At 43.9% G+C, this 20,642-nt stretch overlaps 1 long non-coding RNA gene across 1 annotated transcript; it reads right to left on the bottom strand.

Annotated features, from left to right (window-relative positions):
* Positions 1 to 158: 158 nt before the first annotated feature.
* On the bottom strand, positions 159 to 19,887 carry LOC309625145. Its single transcript, XR_014242352.1, has 3 exons — positions 4,867 to 19,887; positions 662 to 842; positions 159 to 506 (listed from the first exon to the last, which is right to left on the bottom strand). It is a non-coding gene; the product is annotated as an uncharacterized lncRNA (long non-coding RNA).
* Between the last annotated feature and the right edge of the window lie 755 nt (positions 19,888 to 20,642).

Raw genomic sequence — 20,642 nt, 5'->3', positions numbered from 1 at the left:
GCCCCGCCCGGCCGGCGTTTATTGGCCAGGCCTCGGCCTCGGCCTCGCGCCGCGCCCGCTCCCTCCCCGCGGTTCCCTCTCCCGGGGCCGCGCCCACGCGAGCCCGAGAACTGTCCCCGCGAGAGCGCCCCGCCCGGCCCCGCCCGGCCCCGCCTCGCCCGGCCGTTGGTTGGGGGGCGGTAGTGCCCGATGGGGCCCTGCCGCGGGGGTCGGCCGTGGCTCCCTTACGCGGTGGGTCCCCCGAGTCGGGCCCAGAAACACCAGTCGAAGAAATATTTGCGGAATACCAGTGACGCCTTAGGCGTCCTCCTGGGCTGGGGGATTACAGGGTGAATAGGAGCATATTAGGATCCTTACCTCTTGAAGTTTACGATCTAGGGGAGGAGACAGGCATTTATCACAGAAATGCCAGAAAAGCTGTGATCGGTGCAGAGGGGGAGAAGAAGGTGCTCGGAGAGGGTGGGGAGGCGAGCATCGCCCAGTCAAGCAGGTCAGGAAAGGCATCTCTGAAGAAGTGATGCACACACTGCCCTCTTCCTCCTTCCCCACCCACACGCGGGCTCACACACACAAAAGCACACCCACATAAACCAACATACCCCGTGCACTCCTTAACCTAAAGACAAGAGAGAGATTACCATAAATATGTCAATCTGCCCACCTCTCTTAGTGGCGAAAGGTGCCGTGTAGGTCAAGGCCGGGAGAAGGACGCTGATCTGGTCGGTTCTGCAGATGACAGGCTGCTTGAGATCCGTCTGTGGGACAGATATCTCCTGGAGATGCACTCTTAAAAGTCCAGATTTTCCCACTGGCAAATGGGCCAGCAACATCGCACTCACCTTCTGGAATGAAGATGCACGATTAGCATGTGAAATGACACAATTAATGGCCTGCTATTTAAATGTTAAAAGGTTTCTAGGTTAAGTAGCCTTCTGCTTAAACTTTAAAACTTTGATGGTTGATCACTATTTATTTATTTAGAAATATCAAGTACTGTTCATGAGTAAAACATTGGGGATAGAAAGCCAGATAGACTGAGATCTTCCTTCGTAATGTACCCAGTCTACCAGGGAAGAGAAGCAAGTTAACTGATTATAGTGAGATGCGGTAAAGGGTATTTTTATGTTATGTGTAGTATGCCATGATAGCCCAGAGAAAATCAGATTGGGGTTGTAAAAGTCTTCTGGGAAATGGTGCTTGAGCTGAGTATTGAAGGAAAAGCAGAAATGGCAGAATGAATGGGGTTAGGGTGGGGAGTATATTACAAACACAGGAGTATGGAACCCCTGTATGAAGGCCTGGTGCTTTTAAAGAGCTGGAAGAATTTCACGTGGCTAAAGCAAAAAGAATGTGTAGGCAGCAGCAAGAGATGGGGCTAGATAGTAACCAGGGACCATATCCTGAAGGACCCTGTGTGAGGAGCTAAGGAATTTTTAACTTACTGTCTAAAAGTTAAAAGAGCCAATGGCTTGGACTTCCCTGGTGGCACAGTGGTTAAGAATCTGCCTGCCAATGCAGGGGACACAGGTTCGAGCCATGGTCCAGGAAGATCCCACATGCCACGGAACAACTAAGCACATGCGCCACAGCTACTGAGCCTGGGCTCTAGAGCCTGCAAGCCACAACTACTGAGCCCGCGAGCCACAACTACTGAAGCCCGTGTGCCACAACTACTGAAGCCCAGGCACCTAGAGCCTGTGCTCCTCAACAAGAGACGCCACCGCAATGAGAAGACCACGCACCACAACAAAGAGTAGCCCCCGCTCACCGCAACTAGAGAAAGCCTGTGCGCAGCAACGAAGACCCAATGCAGCCGAAATAAATAAATAAATAAATAAATAAATAAATAAATTTATTTTTTTAAAAAAAGAGCCAACGGCTTAATAAGATTCGCTTTTTGGACAAGACATAGGAGTGAGCAATAGCCTGGAGGAAAAGAGGATCCAGTTGGAGACCTTACAGAGGTAGAAACTGTAAATGGGACATATATAAACCACATTCACTTGGGGCCTCCTTATCCCTGAGAGATCCAAGTACTCTCAGCCCTCCCACTTCTGAATCTTACTGTGTTGGGCTTCTCTCTGTCCCTGATCCTCTTTGAGCTATCTCTCTTCAGATCTGTTTGGGCACAGGCAAGCTCCTTTCTCTTCAAGAATTCCAAATACCTCTGCCCTTGGTGATGCTCGGTGAAGTTTACACCAGGTTGGAAGCATCACCCATAGCTACCCCTCCCTCACTGGGCCAGCTCGCTAAGTGCCATTCCTACCAGGTAGTCCTCCCTGCTGTATGTAGCCCCCCAATCCACTGCATCTCTTCAGGAAAGCAGCCCTGCCAAGCCAATCTCCATCCCGCAGCTTTCCCGGGATTCCAGTGAACATAAATCCCTCCATCTCTCTAAAGTTGATGACTGACTAGGAATGGTGAAAAGAGGCCGGGATCCTGGATAACGACAATATTCACAAAGAATCCAGGAGAAGAAGTCTGGCTGAAAAGATATGAATTCTGTTAGGAAGAGGCTGAGTCTGAGGTATCTGAGGGACATTTAAGTGGAGGTGTCCAGGGGGCAGTTGGGCATGAGGGTCTGGAACTTCAGAGAAGTCTGAACAGGAGCTAGAGGCATGTGAATTTTCAATCAGCATTGGTAATTGAAGCCATGACTGCAGACGGGGTCAGCCAGGGAAAGCAGCCAGAGTGGGAAGAGCAGAGCACAGAATAAACCCAGCAACGCTGCATTTAGGGGATGAGAGTCCAAAGGGAGCCAATAAAGGGCACTCAGAAGGAACTAACAGATTTGACAGCAAGGAGGATTAGACAAATGGGCAAAGCCAAGGGAGGAAGGGACAGACAGCCAGTAAATCAAATGGCTCAGGGAGGATCCGGGAAAGGAGGAAGGGAAGTGCCAGTTTGTTTTGTCCACATGGGGTTCAACTGATGATTCATTCACTGTGGAGTGATAAGGGCAGAAACCGGATTAGAGAGGGAGTGGGAGGTAAGAAAAGAAGAGAGCTGATCAGCCTTATCTTTGCAGGAAGGTGGCGGGGGATGATAACAAGAGTTTTTTGTTTGGTTTGATTTTCAGATGGGGAAAGTGTGAGCAAGTTTAGGAGCTTAGAGTAAAAATACAGGTGCAAATGGTGGGATGGGGAGGCCAGATCTAAAGCCTTAATAAACAGGAATCGGTAGCTCTTTTCCTAAGAGGGGAAGGATAAGAAGATGGGAGCCAGACGGACATAAACATGGAAGAGTAAGTTAAGGCACTCCCTACTTTACAGCCTCAGTCTCTGTAAGGAAGTAAGGCCTTCTGTTGAGAGTGAGCAAGATGTTGACGTGGACAGTTGGAAAAGGAAAAGGGGGAGTGGGAGAGACTGCCTAAAGCTGCGTAGGGATCATCAGGCAGAAAAAGCATATCAATTTCACCAGCAATCCACAGGACCCATGTATGGAACTGGAGAGGATGAATTAGGAGGCTTGCTCCAGGGTGGAGTCTTGCTGGCTGAGTACAAGGGAGAGACAAGGAAGCAAGAAGGTTGGTGGGAAGAGAATCATTGAAATAACGGCTGTGAGAATTGGATCAGAGATGGAAGTAAATGCGGAAAAGTAAAAATGGAATCGTCAAGAGCTGTGCAAGGGCCTCCCTGGTGGCGCAGTGGTTAAGAATCTGCCTGCCAATGCAGGGGACACAGGTTCGAGCCCTGGTCCAGGAAGATCCTACATGCCGTGGAGCAACTAAGCCTGTGCACCACAACTACTGAGCCTGTGCTCTAGAGCCCGTGAGCCACAACTACTGAGCCCGCATGCCACAACTACTGAAGCCTGTGCACCTAGAGCCCATGCTTCGCAACATGAGAAGCCACCGCAGTGAGAAGTCCTCACACCACAATGAAGTGTAGCCCCCGCTTGCCGCAACTAGAGAAAGCCCATGCGCAGCAACGAAGACCCAACGCAGCCAAAGATAAATTAAAAAAAAAAGAGCTGTGCAAGGTTGGGAACTGCAGGAGTACATGAGTGGGAGAGCTTCTGTCCTGGAGGAGAATAACCACGGATATGCTGCCAAAGCCTGAGATCACAAAGACGGGCCAGTCCAAGGCAAGGATGGGCACAGGTTGTGACCATGGGACAGGCAGCCAGAGTGGGGTGGAGAAGTAAGGGACCGTCGTTGCCAATGGTGTTGGCAGGGCTGGCCACATGAAAGTTGAAGTTATCTAGGATGGTGGCAGGACAAAGGGTTGAGAGGAAAAGTCCACAGACCAAATGTCAAAGTCTTCAGGGAGCACTGAGAAAGCTCCAGAGAGTGGAACGGAGGGGGCAAAGCCCGGTGGCATGCGGTCTTGCTTAGGATGCAGTAATGGGGACAAGAAGAAGGCCAACCTGCCTTGCCCACAGCGCCGTGGTGGGAGGAGATGGGCCCTTCCTCAGGGGATGGGGATATTCAGAGCGTCCACCATGAGGTCAACAGTAGAGGAGACTTTGTTTATATGGGAAAGGAGAGTCTGGCCCAAGAGAGGGTCGGCAGGGAGGGCTTGGTGCAAGGATGTGTCTAGACGAAGGAAATGCCAGAGCAGAATGGGAAGATGGGACATTGGTACCTTAGGGAGGTAGTGCTAATGACAACATGGGCTAGGCTGACCTCCAGATCTGGCTTCCAGAAACATCACTGTGGACACGGCAGGCCCCAAGCGGTGTCCAGGGCTAAGGGGCGACCACTGACTGCAGTCCAATCAGCAAGCCAGGACCTTTGCTCATTCACAGCCTGTCTTTCAATTTCATGTTAGTAAGAAGTCATTTTGGGCCTCAGCAAAGCTCAGTCCTGGGGTAGCAGGTCATGCAGTTGATAAAAGTGACCAATAGCCCGTGCAAACTGCCCACCTCAGGCTCCTGCCCAGACAGGGGAAGGGGAGGGGGAAACATATCAGCTCAGGGCTTCCAGCTTCTGCAAAGAGGAGTCGTAGGTAAAAAGTGAGTGGCACAATTAGGTCTGAGTGTGAAAGAAAACAATGTACACTGCAGCATCTTTACAAGAAACACACACACACACACACACACATACGCACATCCATGCACAACCACGTAGCTGTATTCATGAGTAAGATCAATGCCTGACTGACATATAATGAAAGTAACTTAATTCAACCAGCATTTATTAAAGATCTAGTTCCTTCCTATCTATTTAGATTTGTATGAAAGTGAATAGCTCTTAGTTGAATGTGACAAATGAACATCTGTATTTGCAAATTTTTGTATGTGTTTTGTACCACAAGAAACATTTGCCAACTAGCTAGCTCTCCTTCCCAGCACAGTTTCAGAGCTTGTCTTCCTAACTGCCCAACTTCTCTACAATTCTCTCTCGTTCTGTGCTCATGAGTGGCCCCTACACTGCTCTGCCAGTACTCTGAGACCTTCACATTTCCCCCCAGCCTCCAAAGGGTTCTCTCTAATCTGTAAAGCCACTCCCTCTGCTTAGACTGAATGTCACCCTTTGTCCAGCTCCTCAAGAATCTCCTCTCTCTCCCCCCATACTTCCCTGCAGCCTCAATACATTCTCAGCCAATCTTTCTGCCCCTACTTTACCCTTCAAATCCTTTTTGAAATGAGAGTATAAAAAAAATTATCGTACTTCCCTGGTGGCGCAGTGGTTAAGAATCCGCCTGCCAACGCAGGGGACACGGGTTCGAGCCCTGGTCCGGGAAGATCCCACATGCCGCGGAGCAACTAAGCCCGTGCGCCACAACTACTGAGCCTGCGTGCCACAACTACTAAAGCCCACGTGCCTAGAGCCCGTGCTCCACAACAAGAGAAGCCACCACAATGAGAAGCCTGCGCACCGCAAGGAAGAGTAGCCCCCGCTTGCCGCAACTAGAGAAAGCCTGCGTGCAGCAACAAAGACCCAATGTAGTCATAAATAAATAAATAAATAAATAAATAAAATTTATTAAAAAAATTATCAAACTGTCTTCCTTTTGCCACTAAGCACCTATAGTTGTGGTGATACCCACAGCTGCCACCTCCTCTCCTCCAGGACCTTAACACCTAGTCCCAGCCACCCCTCAAAATACATGAAGTCTGGGTTCTACCTCAACCCCCTCCTGAAACCATTTACTCAAGTTTACCAGACTCAATGGAGTTTAATCATCCCTCTTCTCACTCAGCCTCTCTGCAGCATTTGACACTGTTGAACATTTCCAGCTTCTAAAAATTCTCCATAGTCTTGGTTTCTACCACCCCACACTATCCAACCCTGTCTTGGAGTTCTCACTACTCCTTTGATTCAACCCTTTTTTCTTCCCCATCCCTAAAGACTTGCTGGCCCCTCTAGCTCTCTCCACTCATGCCCACTTCCTTCTCCACTCATGCATGCAACCTTCCCTTTGGATTCCAAATATCACCTCGAGTCTTTTTCCTAACTGCTGGCAGAATATGTCTAAATATAATTAAAATAAGAGTAAAGGTTATTGGGCTTCCCTGGTGGCGCAGTGGTTGAGAATCTGCCTGCCAATGCAGGGAACACGGGTTCGAGCCCTGGTCTGGGAAGATCCCACATGCCGCGGAGCAACTGGGCCCGTGAGCCACAACTACTGAGCCTGCGCATCTGGAGCCTGTGCTCCGCAACAAGAGAGGCCGTGATAGTAAGAGGCCCGCGCACCGCGATGAAGAGTGGCCCCCGCTCGCCGCAACTAAAGAAAGCCCTCGCACAGAAACGAAGACCCAACACAGCCATAAATAAATAAACAAACAAATAAATAAATAAATTTATATTAAAAAAAAAAAGGAATAAAGGTTATTGTTACATAATTGGTCCTTCCCAGCTTTCAAATTTCAAAGTGCTCTCACATCCATTATCTCATTTCCTCAGAAATGAGAGCAAATACAATCCCTATTTAATAATTATGGACACTGGAGTTCAAAGACATATCCAAGTCCAAACTAATCTTGCACCCAAAACTCACTTTTCTTATCTCTATTAATGGTGAAAACTACTTTGAACTCCAGGCCAGAAACCATGTACCAGTTTTAATTCTCTTGTCTTCTCCCCACTCCTGATTTCCCTCCCTAAGTGATATGGAGTCATTCTCCCAAGTATCTTAGATTTGCCTCCTTTGGTAAGATCTGCCCATAATCTCACTTTTTTTTTTTTAATTAATTTATTTTATTTATTATTTATTTTTGGCTGCATTGGGTCTTCATTGCTGCACGTGGGTTTTCTCTAGTTGCAACGAGAGGGGGCTACTCTTCGTTGCAGTGCGCAGGCTTCTCATTGCGGTGGCTTCTCTTGTTGCAGAGCATGGGCTCTAGGCGCACGGGCTTCAGTAGTTGTGGCGCGCGGGCTCAGTAGTTGTGGTGCATGGGCTTAGTTGCTCTGCGGCATGTGGAATCCTCCCGGACCAGGGCTCGAACCTGTGTCCCCTGCATTGGCAGGCGGATTCTTAACCACTGCACCACCAGGGAAGTCCCCATCATCTCACTCTTATCAAGATAATGAGCTGGCTGTTGTCATCCAAACTTGGCTTATCAGCTACCACTGCCTATTCCTGCTTGAAAACTTTCATCCTGAAAATACTTGCAGCCTATGAGAAGAGGATGACAGATTTTCAAGAAACTATCCCATGTTGTTTGCATCCTGAAAGTTTCACTTGAATCATCTTTTCAGTTAAAATGGCCCAGGAGTTCACCAATCCATTCCCCAACCGCCCACAGTATGGCAGCTGTGCCAAGGCTGGGTTACAGAAAGCCCAATGCAACATGGCCGCTGCCATCAGAGTCTATGGTCTAATGAGAAACATGTCCCCGTGTCCCATGGAAAGAATGTTACAATTAGGTTTAAAACTGCTGTGAGTGCCTCATTCGCCAGGGGCTGTAGGAGTGGCAGGGCGGGTCACCCAGAGCCACCCTTTAAGGAGACACACGTAATGGCAAGGAAAACACGGGATTCATCCTGCCCACTAGGTTTTCATGATATTCCTGCAACAGCAGCCATAGAGGAGACTACTCATAGAGAAGTCTGAGGCTGAGGAGGCAACGAGGCTGGGGAAGCAGAGAAGGCCGGGGAGGCGGAGGCACATAGGCTGCTGGGAGAAGAGGAAGGCAGGGAGCAGTGTCTGGCTGGAAGGGTGGGGTCCTGCAGGTAGATCCGAGAGCAAGAGCCAAAGGTACCCTTTCAGCTACCCACAGCTGCAAACCTGCTTGTCTCTTTAGCAAATGAATGTAAACTAGAGGCCCACTTAAGCCTCACATTAACAGCTCCTACTTCCTCTAACTCAGTCTGCTTTCCAAGTACAAATACAAGAGTGATTTCATGTTTAGTTTCCTTTATGTTGCAAATAAATAGCTGGCCTTGTCTGTGGTGTCATTCTTTGTAGCCTTTTTAATAACCTCTATAGAAATATAATTTATCTTAAAACTTTGCTGTGAGGACTCTCCTGGTGGTCCAGTGGTTAAGAATCCTCCTTCCAATGCAGGGAACGCAGGTTCGATCCCTGGTCAGGGAACTAAGATCCCACATGCCGCGGGCCAACTAAGCCTGCATGCCACAACTATTGAGCTCGCGTACCTCAACAAGAGAGCCTGCCTGCCACAAAATACAGAGCTCATGCACTCTGGAGCCCTCGCGCCACAACTACAAATCCCACACACCCTGGAGCCTGTGCGCCACAACTAGAGAGAGAAAACCTGCACACCGCAACTAGAGAGAAACCCGAGCAGACTGCACACCGTAATGAAAAAGATCCCGTATGCCTCAACAAAGATCTCGTGTGCCGCCAACTGGGACCCAACGCAGCCAAAAAAAACAATATGGAAAATAAATATTTTTTAAAAACCCCAAACTTTGCTGTGAAAAGTGAATCATTCTGACAGGTGATCATCAGTCTTAGGGTGCTGAACTTTTCAAGTCTAAAATTCATATGCAGGAGATTTGGCTACTTTAGGGAGATATTTAAACTGCTCAGCAGTTCACCTATGAGGCAGAATTCTACAAAATAATCATTTGGTAAGGTAAAATAACCTCCCTTGTATGACTTTGAAAATTATGTCAAATAAGTTTTGAACTCTGCTATTTATTCTAGACATAATTAAATCGACTTAAGGTTCTGGAAGAGCTCATCCAAAACTTAAGGTGGAGGTGGTTTCCAACTATGTGCTTAAATTGCACATCTACTCATTAAAACTAATTCGTGTTTTCTGTCATTAATGCTAGAACTCCATGCTTCCTACTGCTGAATTACAATCCCATCTGGAACGTATATCACACAGGCCAGGGATTCAGGAGCAGCGGCCCTGTATCATTATGTCACATTACGTGTTATCTCATTATAATTTTATAAATTATATGTATAATAAAAGCTGGATTGATTACATGACATTGCCCTAACAAGTTCTAGGCATTGGTGTCTCTGATACTCTCCTAAAACAAATCTTTATGCTGGCCGAGTACTAATACTGAAATTCAACCAGTGTCAACACACTCTGAAGACCTGTCAGAATTCTCTCAAAGTCTTTAGATAAGCAGAGTAAGACAAGGAAAAAAAATCAATCAATCAATCTTTCTCCCAAAATTCAAAAATAAGAAAGGCTTCAGAAGCCACTATGGAGCATAGTATGGAGATTCCTTAAAAAACTAAAAATAGGACCCCCCCTGGTGGTCCAGTGGTTAAGCCTCTGCACTTCCACTGCAGGGGGCACGGGAAGCTCCACATGCTGCCACCGTGTGGCCAAAAAAAAAAAAACTAAAAATAGAGCACCACATGATCCAGCAATCCCACTCCTGGGCATATATCCAGAGAAAACCATAATTTGAAAGGATACATGCACCCCAATATTCATTGCAGCACTATTTACAATAGCCAGGACATGAAAGCAACCTAAATGTGCATTGACAGATGAATGGACCAAGAAGATGTGGTACATATATACAATGGAATATTACTCAGCCATAAAAAGAACAAAATAATGCCATTTGCAGCAACACGGATGGACCTAGTGTCATACTGAGTGAAGTAAGTCAGACAGAGAAAGACAAATATCATATGATATCGCTTATATGTGGAATCTAAAAAAAATGGTACAAATGAACCTATTAACAAAACAGAAATTGAGTCAAGATGTAGAAAACAAATTTATGGTTACCAAGGGGGGATGTGAGGGGAGGGATAAATTGGGAGATTGTGATTGACATATACACACTACTACATATAAAATATATAACTAATAAGAACGTACTGAATAACACAGGGAACTCTATTCAGTACTCTGTAATGACCTATCTGGTAATAGAATCTAAAAAAGAGTGGATATATGTATATGTATAACTGACTCACTTTGCTGTACAGAAGAAACTAACACAACATTGTAAATCAACTATACTCCAATAAAAAATTAACTATATAAAAGAAATAAAAATGGGAGCTTAACAGACCCTCATCAAAAAAGATGCAAGGGAAAGATGTTCAACATCATTACACATTAGGGAAATGCAAATTAAACCCACAATGAGATACTACTACACACCTTTTAGAATGACTAAAATTGAAAAGGTTGACCATACCAAGTGTTGGCAAGGATATGGGGGAAATGCCATCCCCATACATTGATGATGAAAATGTAAAATTATACAGCCACTTTGGAAAACATTTTGGCAGTGTCTTAAAAAGTTAAACAATCACCTACCATATGATCCAGTCATTTTATTCTTAGGTATTTTCCCAAGAGAAATGAAAGCGTATGTCCACACAAAGACTTTTACAGGTGCTTTATTTGTAATAGCCCCAAACTGCAAACAACCCAAATGTCTGTCGATAGGTGAGTGGAAAAACAAACTGTGGTTTATCCTTAGTAGACAGAAATGAAAAGGCTGTGAGTCTCCTTAACTCTCCCATCACCACCATGGAGAATATCTCAGCTGGTCCTTTGACCCTTTACCACGGAGGTACCCCAAGAGGCAGGGGAGTGAGTCTTCCCCTGAGGCTGGGGGCTGGGTATAGGCTGAAGGGACCAGCCAGAACAGGCACAATATTTATTTGAAACATCATTCTAAATTGGCATTCTACTCCAGAAATATATATCTGCACTTGTTTCCCCCCGCCACAAATCTCCCCAATGAATCCAATGTTTCAGGAAAATGGGAATTGTACCTACAGTGGCTTCAAGTATCCCCAGCACACACACCAACTGAGATTCAAGTTTGAAAACCTGGCCACAGTCCTCTCCCACCTTACCTTCAACTCAGATTTGATTATCAAAGTCTGGCAATTCCAGAATTCCAGGATCTGCAGGCTTCAGTCAACAACTCACACCATCTCCTAAACACATGGCTGGCCTCTTCTTTCTGCTCAGAAAGCATAGGGGGCCCCTATTTCCTTCTGCATTTGATATTGGCTCCTTTGCCTTGCTTTCCAGAATCTCCACAGCTGGACTGCACCCTCCTGGTTACTGTAGTCTCCACACCTGCTGGTGGCTTCACCCTCACAAATGGCCTCTCCATCCACAAACACTTCATGCTTGCTCCCACCTTTATGCCTGGAATTTCTTTCCCACTGGCCTCTATAAATATCCAAATCATGTTTTTCCAGCCCCAGCTTAAGTTTTCCTTTGCAAATATAATGATTCCCTGCTCTTTCAAAATGCAGTAACAGCTGCAGTCTGTGCCAGCCATTGGGCTCATCACATGATTTTTTTCTCACATTTTGGGTAATGTCTTCACTCTGGTCCTTAAGTGCCCTCCCTAAACCATCCCAGTAGCCCCTTTCCTCCCCCCACTCCCCTAAAATCAATACCAAGTCCTTGCCTTGCTCTTGCCTCTCCAGGCCTTCCAGAGGCAGTAATCCTGGTCCTGAACCCCACCCCCATCCTGCTTTCATTTCACTTCTCCCTGGTGCCCACCTGTTGCTACTGCCAGGTGTCAAGAGGTTCTGACCCCTGGCTGGGCATCCTCATGTAGCCTCCTCACAGTGGGCTCTGGGTTCCAACCTTCCCAGGCAGATGGAACATTCATTACCACATTTCTGAATCCCCTACAACTTAACCAAATAAATTAAACTTATGCTAAATCCAGATGTGTGAATGATGGTGACTCAAATATGGGCATGTGGGGCTTCCATTAAAAGAGTGCATGGTCAACTGGAGAAGACAGTCTGGAAGAGGCAATGCTTTTCCTGCCTGGGATGTGAGGCTGTCAGGAAGGCAGAAGAGGTGATATTCAACCTGGGTCTCGAAGTGTGTGTCTGATTCCCCAGTTAGTAATGGGGAGGAGGGTGACATGTGGGGACTTTCCAGACAGGAAACTGCCTGAGCCAAAGTCACTAAGGACATGAGAGGCTGCAGTCTCTTCAGAATACCAAGCACACCGATGCTGTTAAAGACTGACCTTTCACTAAATTTTTCCAATTATGAAATGTTTTCCCAATTTTAGATAAAAGAAGAAAACATTTTACAGGACAGAACTTGGGCATGTTCTCATGCAGACCCTTACTGAGGGTAAACGCTTACCCTTTGAAAGTAAATCCTTTTTGTAAATAATCCGAGGTCAATTTCAATCAGAGGATAACCCAGTAACTCATGTGGATTATCAAACTAGTTCATGCTCTATGGAATAAGTAAAAAAAGATGACCAAATGAGTCATCTTTCATGCTGTGCGGAATGAGTAAAAAAGTAATGAAACTGGAAGATGACAGTGTGGGAAGATGCCAAGTTAGCGTCTCCCCACAACTAGGGCTCCTGCTGGCCACTGGTGGGGAACCCTGATGCCCAAGGAGAAGGGAGGAACCCCCAAGTGAACCGGTAGGATATGCGTGAACTGAGAGGGGAGGAGAAGTGGAGGCCAGAGAGGATCGGTGCCCCTGAAACCAGGGGAGATCAGGAAAGGCAGGTGGGAGGGGCCCTCCAGAGGAGCTGGAGAGGAGTCGTGGGGGGGAGGGGGAATTGCCCCACCCACTCAGGCCCAGTGAGCCTGCTGAGCTCCCAGGCCGGTCCCCTGCCCTCCAAAGCCCCCTCCAGGCCACGTGGGTCCTGAGGGCAAAGGAGGGAAGCCAGGCAGACAGCAGGGGCCCTCTGGGAGGAGGGGGGCATTTGCCCCACCCACTCAAGCCCAGGAAGCCTGCTGGGCTCCCAGCTGAGGTCTCCCCCCCTCTGAGACCAGGGATGGGGGGCATGCCTGGGCCCCTTGTGTTCCATTGAGCCTAAGTCCCACCCTGCACACCCCCAGGGCCTTTTCCAGCCCTATGGGTCCTGAGCACAGGCCCTGCCCACCACCCAAACCTCGCCCTTGCTTAGACCCCGCTCTCCACAGCCAACGCCTTTCCCCCCCGTTTTTTTTTTTCTTTTCCCTCCTCCTCTTTTTTACTATTGTGGTACTGCTGTACCTTCCGGTTGTTGATTCATCTATATCTTTATTTTTATATTCTTTCTAACATACCTTTTAGTTTCCTAGTCTAATTTTATTTTTTACTTTGTTACTGTTCTCTCTCTCTCTCTCTCTCTTTTTTTTTTTTTTTTTTGCCACCCCACGCGACTTGTGGGACCTTGGTTCATGAACGGGGGTCAGGCTGAAGCTCCTGCAGTGGGAGTGCCAAGTCCGAACCACTGGACTAACAGAGAATCTCAGACCCCAAGGAACATTCGTCAGAGTGAGTTCTCACGGAGGTCCTCATCTCAGCACCCAGTTCTACCCAACAGCCTACAAACTCCAGTGTTGGAAGCCTCAGGCCAAACAACCAGTAAGACAGGAACACAATCCCACTCATTAAAAAAAAAAAAAATGAGACGGCAAAAAAATATGTCACAGATGAAGGAGCAAGGTAAAAACTTACAAGACCAAATAAATGAACAGGAAATAGGCAATATACCTGAAAAAGAATTCAGAGTAATGATAGTAAAGATGATCCAGAATCTCAGAAATAGCATGGAGGCACAGATTGAGACAATACAAGAAATGTTTAACAAAAATCTAGAAGAACTAAAGAACAAACAAACAGAGATGAATGACACAATAACTGAAATGAAAAATACACTAGAAGGAATCAATTACAGAATAACGGAGGCAGAAGAATGAATAAGTAAGCTGGAAGACAAAATGGTGGAAATAACTGTCAAGGAACAGAATAAAGAAAAAGAATGAAAAGAATTGAAGACAATCTCAGAGACCTCTGGGACAACACTAAACACAGCAACATTCGAATTATAGGGGTCCCAGAAGAAAAAGAGAAAAAGAAAGGGTCTGAGAAAATATTTGAAGAGATTATAGTTGAAAACTTCCCTAATATGGGAAAAGAAATAACCAAGTCCAGGAAGCGCAGAGAGTCCCATATAGGATAAATCCAAGGAGAAACACGCCAAGACACATATTAATCAAACTAACAAAAATTAAATTCAAAGAAAAATATTAAAAGCAGCAAGGAAAAAACAAAAAATAACATACAAAGGAATCCCCATAAGGTTATCAGCTGATTTTTCTGCAGAAACTCTGCAGGCCAGAAGGAAGTGTCAGCATATACTTAAAGTGATGAAAGAGAAAAACCTACAACCAACATTACTCTACCCAGCAAGAATCTCATTCAGATTTGATGGAGAAATCAAAAGCTTTTCAGACAAGCAAAAGCTAAGAGAATTCAGCACCACCAAACCAGCTTTACAACAAATGCTAAAGAAACTTTTCTAGGGGGGAAACGCAAGAGAAGAAAAAGACCCACAAAAACAAACCCAAAACAATTAAGAAAATGGTAATAGGAACATACACATCGATAATAACCTTAATGTAAATGGATTAAATGCTCCAACCAAAAGACACAGACTGGCTGAATGGATACAAAACCCAGACCCATATATATGCTGTCCACAAGAGACCCACTTCAAACCTAGGGGCACATACAGACTGAAAGTGAGGGGATGGAAAAAGATATTCCATGCAAATGGAAATCAAAAGAAAGCTGGGGTAGCAATACTCGTATCAGATAAAATAGACTTTAAAATAAAGACTGTTACAAGAGATAAGGAGGGACACTACATAATGATCAAGGGATCAATCCAAGAAGAAGATATAACAACTATAAATGTTTATGCACCCAACATAGGAGCACCTCAATACATAAGGCAAATACTAACAACCATGAAAGGAGAAATAGACAGTAACACAATAATAGTAGGGGACTTTAACACCCCACTTACACCAATGGACAGATCATCCAAACAGAAAATAAATAAGGAAACACAAGCTTTAAATGACACAATAGACCAGATAGATCTAATTGATATTTATAGAACACTCCACCCAAAAGTGGCAGAGTACACTTTCTTCTTAAGTGCACATGGAACATTCTCCAGGATAGATCACATCTTGGGTCACAAATCAAGCCTTGGAAAATTTAAGAAAATTGAAATCGTATCAAGCATCTTTCTGACCACAACGCTATGAGACTGGAAAGCAATTACAGGAAAAATACTGTAAAAAACAAAAATACATGGAGGCTAAACAGTGTGCTACTAAATAACCAAGAGATCACTGAAGAAATCAAAGAAGAAATTTAAAAAATACATATTAAAAAATGACAATGAAAACACTACGACCCAAAACCTATGGGATGCAGCAAAAGCAGTTCTAAGAGGGATGTTTATAGCCATTCAATCTCACCTCAAGAAACAAGAAAAATCTCAAATAAACAATCTAACCCTACACTTAAAACAACTAGAGAAAGAAGAACAAAGGAAACCCAAAGTCAGTAGAAGGAAAGAAATCATAAAGATCAGAGCTGAAATAAATGAAATAGAAACAAAGAAAACAATAGCAAAGATCAATAAAACTAAAAGCTGATTCTTTGAGAAGATAAACAAAACTGATAAACCCTTAGCAAGACTCATCATGAAAAAAAAGGGAGAGGACACAAATCAATAAAATTAGAAATGAAAAAGGAAAACTCACAACTGACAGTGCAGAAATACAAAGGATTATAAGAGAGTACTACAAACAACTATATGCCAATAAAATGGACAACCACGAAGAAATGGACAAAATCTTGGAAAGGTACAATTTTCCAAGACTGAACCAGGAAGAATTAGAAAGTATAAACAGACCTATCACAAGTAATGAAATTGAAACCATAATTAAAAATCTTCCAGCAAACAAAAGTCCAGGACCAGATGGCTTCACAGGCGAATTCTATCAAACATTTACAGAAGAGCTAACACCAATCCTTCTGAAACTCTTACAAAAAATTGCAGAGGGAGAAACACTCCCAAATTCATTCTACAAAGCTACCATCAACCTGATACCAAAACAAGAAAAAGATATCACAAAAAAAGAAAATTATACACCAATATCACTGATGAACATAGATGCAAAAATCCTCAACAAAATACTAGCAAACAGAATCCAACAACACATTAAAAGGATCATACATTTTGATCAAGTGGGATTTATCCCAGGGACGCAAGGATTCTTCAGTATACGCAAATCAATCAATGTGATACACCACATTGACAAATTAAGGAATAAAAAGTATATGATCATCTCAATAGATGCAGAAAAAGCTTATGACAAAATTCAACACCCATTTATGATAAAAACTCTCCAGAGAATGGGCATAGAGGGAACCTACCTCAACATAATAAAGGCCATATATGACAAACCCACAGCAAGCATCATACTCAATGGTGAAAAACTGAAAGCGTTTCCACTAAGATCAGGACCAAGACAAGGATGTCCATTCTTGCCACTCTTATTCAACATAGCTTTGGAAGTCCTAGCCGCAGCAATCAAAGAAGAAAAAGGAATACAAATTGGAAAAGAGAAGTAAAACTGTCACTGTTTGCTGATGACATGATACTATACATAGAAAATCCTAAAGATGCCACGAGAAAACTGCTAGAACTAAGCAATGAATTTGGTAAGGTTGCAGGATACAAAATTAATGCACAGAAATCTCTGAAATTCCTATACACCAACCACAAAAAATCAGAAAGAGAAATTAAGGAAACACTCCCATTTACCATTGCAACAAAAAGAATAAAATACCTAGGAATGAACCTGCCTAAGGAGGCAAAAGACCTGTACTCAGAAAACTATAAAACACTGATGAAAGAAATCAAAGATGACATAAACAGATGGAGACGTATACCATGTTCTTGGATTGGAAGAATCAATATTGTGAAAATGACTATACTACACAAAGCAATCTACAGATTCAATGCAATCCCTCTCAAACTACCAATGGAATTCTTCACAGAATTAGAACAAAAAGTTTTACAATTCGTATGGAAACACAAAAGACCCTGAATAGCCAAAGCAATCTTAAGAAAGCAAAACGGAGTTGGAGGAATCAGGCTTCCCGACTTCAAACTATACCACAAAGCTACAGTAACCAAGACAGTATGGTACTGGCACAACAACAGAAATATAGATCAATGGTACAGGATAGAATGTCCAGAGATAAACCCATGAACATATGGTCACCTAATTTATGACAAAGGAGGCAAGAACATACATTGGAGAAAATACAGTCTCTTCAGTAAGTGGTGCTGGGAAAACTGGACAGCTACATGTAAAATAATGAAATTAGAACACTACCTAATACCATACACAAAAATAAACTCAAAATGGATTAAAGACCTAAATGTAAGACAAGATACTATAACTCTTAGAGAAAAACATAGGCAAAACACTCTTTGACATAAACCATGGCAAGATCTTTTTTGACCCACCTCCTAGAGAAATGGAAATAAAAACAAAAATAAACAAATGGGACTTAATTAAACTTAAAAGCTTTTGCACAGCAAAGGAAACCATAAACAAGACAAAAAGACAACCCTCAGAATGGGAGAAAATATTTGCAAATGAAACAACAGATAAAGGCTCAATCTCCAAAATATACAAACAGCTCATGGAGCTCCATATCAAAATAACAAACAATCCAGTTAAAAAATGGGCAGAAGACCTAAATAGACATTTCACCAAGGAAGACATACAGATGGCCAAGAGGCACATGAAGAGATGCTCAACATCACTAATTATTAGAGAAATGCAAATCAAAACTACAATGAGGTATCACCTCATGCCGGTCAGAATGACCATTATCAAAAAATCTAGAAACAATAAATGCTGGAAAGGGTGTGGTGAAAAGGGAACCCTCCTGCACTGTTGGTGGGAATGTAAATTGATACAACCACTATGGAGAACAGTATGGAGGTTCCTTGAAAAACTAAAAATAGAACTACCATATGACCCAGCAATCCCACTCCTGGGCATATACCCTGAGAAAACCATAATTCAAAAAGAGTCATGTACCACAGTGTTCATTGAAGCACTATTTACAATAGCCAGGACATGGAATCAACCTAAATGTCCATCGACAGATGAATGGATAAAGAAGATGTGGCACATATATACAATGGACTATTACTCAGCCATAAAAAGAAATGAAATTGAGTTATTTGTAGTGAGGTGGATGGACCTAGAGTCTGTCATACAGAGTGAAGCGTGTCAGAAAGAGAAAAACAAATGCCGTATGCTCACACATATATATGGAATCTAAAAAAAAAAAAAAAGGAACTGATGAACCTAGTTGTAGGGCAGGAATAAAGATGTAGACCTAGGGAATGGACTTGAGGGCATGGGGTGGGAGGGGGAAGCTGGGGCGAAGTGTGAGTAGCATCGACATATATACACTAATGAATGTATAATAGTTAGCTAGTGGGAAGCAGCTGCATAGCACAGGGAAATCAGCTCAGTGCTTTGTGATGACCTAGAGGGGTGGGATAGGGAGGATGGGAGGGAGGCTCAACAGGGAGGGGATATTGGGACATATGTATGCATATGGCTGAGTCACTCTGGTGTACAACAGAAACTAACACACTATTGTGAAGCAATTATACTCCAGTAAAGATCTATTTAAAAAAAGATTAAATGGCAGGTATTCCTAGGGCAACTGCCAGCAGAAGGACAGAAGAAAAATCATGAGCCAAATTCTAAGAAAGGTCCTAAGAACCCGGATCCGTATAACTACGTGCACATATCCCATACTAGCATTCCAATATGGGGATTCTGAACCAGAAAACAAAATGAATGAGAAATGGTCAGGGTCCAAAACCTTCCTTATCTTCATAGTTGGTTGATTGTAACTCTGTTTTTAACCCTTAAACTAGTGCTTGGTTTTATAGTTAATTGTTGGACATATCTGTCTCCCCAACTCAGTTTTAAATTCCTTGAAAACAAATGGTTTCTTTTTCATCTTTGTACATCTCAAATTGCTCTGATTATAAAAGGTTCCCCAATAAATAATTATTCAGTAAAAAATTTTTAAAAAGTAATGAAACTGATCTTCTTGGTCCATAAAGGGACTCAGAAGGCAATTTTAAAAGTTAGTGACCAAGCTGGAAATATAGGAATTATCCTAGACTACTCCTTTAGCCCCTACCTTCACCTTAAATTACTGGCCAAGATCTGTAATCATTTGCCTAACCACTGAATGACTCCATTGTCCTGGCCATCTCCTTCCTTTCCTTCCCAGTCCCTACCTTAGGTTAACCATTGATTCTGACCTGGATGGACCAAACGTGCAGCATGACTGACAGGTTTTTGATTGGGTGGAGGATGGGGGAAACCAAGCTCTCATTTTCTATCTTGATGAAAAATGTTCAATTGTTATGTTCCTGTAGGACACATGGAACTGTGGGATACATTTCACCATGTACATGTACGGTTCACCTATTGGATAGTTATCATGTTTCTGAGAGTTACAAAAGTGTATAAGATACACACTACTATATATAAAACAGATCACCAAGCTCCTATTGTATAGCACAGTTCAATATATATGTTGAATTATATATAGTTCAATATATTGAACTATATTCAATACCTTCTAATAGCTTATAATGGAAAAGAATCTGAAAAAGAATTTTATATATATATATATGAACTGAATCACTGTGCTGTACACCTGAAACTAACACAACATTGTAAATCAACTATACTTCAATTAAAAAAAAAAAAGAAGTACTTCAAGTGCCTCTAGGAATTCAGGGAGGAGGGTGCATATTCCCTCAGTTACCTCCCCCCCCTCCCATTTGTGCAGATAAGTAGTATTAGCCTCATACCCCATCTTCCTGTCTTGCCCCCAAAGCCAGTCCTTCCTCACTACTGCCAGAGTCAACTTTCCAAGAATCTTTCCACAACTTTTCATCACCTCAGCGTGGTGGGCAAAGTTCTGCATGCTTCTGCTCTGCCCTCTCTCCCCCAAGCATGCTGAACTATTCCCTCTGTCTGTGGCACACTCTTTCTCACTCCCATGCCTACATAGAGAACTTTTATTCCCTCTGCCAGGAAGCACCTGAGTCCCCACTCCTGCTCCTCCTGGCGAACTCCAGCTCACCGTTCAAGGACCAGCTCCATGGCTTCCTCCTGCAGGTGCCCTCACTGTCTCCTTTAGACCCCCAGCAGCCCTCCCTCCCTCCCCCCATAAGGACCCAGCACCTCACACCCCCTCCCCTAGAGCACCTGCTACCTGCATTGTCGCTGTCACTGCACTGTAACTGTCGCCCCACCAGTCAATGAGTTCCTGGAGAACCAGCCCTAGGCCTGTTCATCTTTATGTCCCCAGCAGTGCTTGGGACAAAATAGATTCTCAACAAATGTTTGTCAAAAGAATAAATAAAAGAATGAAGA

This window comes from Balaenoptera borealis, assembly GCF_965194805.1.
Source record: "Balaenoptera borealis genome assembly, chromosome: 3".
NCBI lineage: Eukaryota > Metazoa > Chordata > Mammalia > Artiodactyla > Balaenopteridae > Balaenoptera > Balaenoptera borealis.
This window is presented reverse-complemented; position numbering and strand designations above follow the sequence as displayed.